This window comes from Triticum dicoccoides, chromosome 2B (assembly GCF_002162155.2).
Source record: "Triticum dicoccoides isolate Atlit2015 ecotype Zavitan chromosome 2B, WEW_v2.0, whole genome shotgun sequence".
NCBI classification, from domain to species: Eukaryota; Viridiplantae; Streptophyta; class Magnoliopsida; order Poales; family Poaceae; genus Triticum; species Triticum dicoccoides.
Window position 1 is genome coordinate 676,988,207 of NC_041383.1, and position 2,602 is coordinate 676,990,808.

Genomic DNA, 2,602 nt, shown 5'->3' on the forward strand with positions numbered 1-2,602 from the left:
CCTTCGGAGATACCTGTAGAGCATCTTTATAATAACCCAGTTATGTTGTGACGTTTGATAGCACATAAGGCATTCCTCCGGTATCTGGGAGTTGCATAATCTCATAGTCGGAGGAATATGTATTTGACATGAAGAAAGCAATAGCAATAAAACTGAACGATCATAATGCTAAGCTAACGAATGGGTCATCACAACATTCTCCTAATGATGTGATCCCATTTATCAAATGACAACACATGTCTATGGTTTGGAAACTTAACCATCTTTGATCAACGAGCTAGTCTATTAGAGGCTTACTAGGGACACGGTATTTTGTCTATGTATCCACACATGTATCAAGTTTTCGGTTAATAAAATTCTAGAATGAATAATAAACATTTATCATGAAATAAGGAAATATAAAATAACAACTTTATTATTGCCTCTAGGGCATTTTTCCTTTAGTAGTATCAAAGGACCCGACGTCATGGTAGAGTGGATCAAAGACATTTTTGCGCATCCGAAAGCGCCGGCAAAAATTATCAGCAAAGAAGGCATCATGGCAAACTAGTCATCCATCAGCTTCAAATGGCCGCGCGCCCGGTTGCGGTTGAGCACTCGATGACCCTTGATCGATCCCTTGAAATTGAGAACATGCTACTTTGCACGCTCCGCGTCTGCAGGCACCGCCTCCATCATCATCGTCTCATCTGTGTAGTCCTCCTCATCGGACGACTTAACATAGTGCTCGTATATGTACTCCATATCAGAATACATTACTTCAAAGAAGAAGGGGCCAAAATTTAGCCCCGGTAATTCACCAAATAGTTGTCGGTCTTGGTGAGCATCATAGGAGTGGATGGTACCTGCACGGCGGTCGGGGGAGAGGTGTGGAAGAGCAGCAAAGGAGAAGTGGTGTGTAGCCTCAGTGTACTATTGGAGTTGACGGGCTCGTTGAGTTCTGACAGGGGTGCGGCATGGCGGCCGGGGTGATGGAGCGAAAGCAAAGGCAAGAGAGAAAAACTAAAGGGAACGAAATGGGAGGATGAAGGCGCGAGGTTGAGGACAGGTTTTGGGCGAGAACCCAAGACAAACTAGTGGGGAGGGGTGGCTTTGCGGGAGAGACAAAAGTGCTTCAGTTCTCTTCCATCATAGTGGCACCATCTTAACTGATAAGGAGCGCGGGCCACATTAAATCAGCAATTGACCACCATCAACTTCACTGACAAATCTATTGGAAGAAGATCAATGAATACACAAACAAATCAATGCATGTTTTATCATCTCATCTACACCTCTATGATGGATATAACACTGTACAAAAGTGTCAAATACAACACATTTGTTTCAGCCGGAAGGAAGAATCTACAAATGGTGGTTATCCTCCATTATGTCCTCCCAGAAAGAACCACTCTCCGTAGAGCAAAGATCGGAAGCTCCATCATGGGATCTAGCAAGCTAGCGAACTCCTGCGTGGGAGACTAGTCACCCATGGGTGCAACATCATGCGATGCAAATGAAGTTGCAATGTTGCAGAGTTGGTCAGCCTGTTCAGCTGCTGCAAAGGAGCTCGTTCCCGGACACGTCTCAGTGGTCAGCTTTTGCTGAACCTGCACCATGTGCTGCTCTACAAATTTGGAGGTGTTGTAGAGGCAACCCAGCTGCAGCCAGTTCATCTGATCCCGGAGTAGGAGGTTCCGAACCATGCTATTGCTTGAGTTTAGCATTGCATTTGCAGCAGCTAAGTTGGCGATGAGGCCGCTGGTGTCATTGTTAGATCCGATGGTCTTGAGGAGCAGCTGTAGAAGCTGCGCCTGCATGAGGGCAACAGTGTCGAGGCTACCGAGGCTCGTGGCCACCGCAACGCAAAGGAGGGTCTCGAGGAGCTGGGCGATGGAGGTGGCGGCGACGTGTTGGTGGCTCTTGTCGGGTGGTAGCTGCTGGTGGGTGATGGGGTCGATGCCCATGTGCAGGAGCTTCTTCCGGATGTGCGTGTTCCAGTAGTTCTTGATCTCATTGTCCGTCCGACTGTCCAAGTGTGTCACGATCATCGACCACCTAATGCGCAACAATAATTTATCGATGTTAGTGCCATTTCAAGACTGGCAAAAGGTCTAGTGAAAAATTGACAGTCCATACTTTGGTCTCATGAAAAATTTGCAACCATCTTTATTAATTATTCAATAATGGTCTGATAAGGATATACATCAAATCACCCAAAGCCACCATTCACACCTATAAACTCGATAATGTGGAGTGCCCTTGATAACCCATAAGTATAGTGGATCACAACAGTTTTTGAGGGTAGAGTATTCAACCAAAATTAATTGATTCGACACAAGGGGAGCCAAAGAATATTCACGAGTATTAGTAGTTGAGTTTTCAATTCAACCCCACCTGAAAAAATTAGTATCCGCAGCAAAGTTTTTAGTAGCAAAGTAGTATGGAAGTAACGGAACAATGGCAAAAGTAATAGTAGCAGTTTTGTAGTGATTGTAATAGTAGCAGCAATAAGGTAACTTAGCAAAGATCAATATGTGAAAAGCTCGTAGGCATCGGATCAGCGATGGATAATTGTGTTGGATAATATTCATCATGTAGCAGTCATAACCTAGGCCGACAT

At 45.0% G+C, this 2,602-nt stretch overlaps 1 pseudogene; it reads right to left on the bottom strand.

Moving 5' to 3' along the window:
* Positions 1–1,344: 1,344 nt before the first annotated feature.
* On the bottom strand, positions 1,345–2,039 carry LOC119360845 (annotated as a pseudogene).
* Positions 2,040–2,602: the final 563 nt, after the last annotated feature.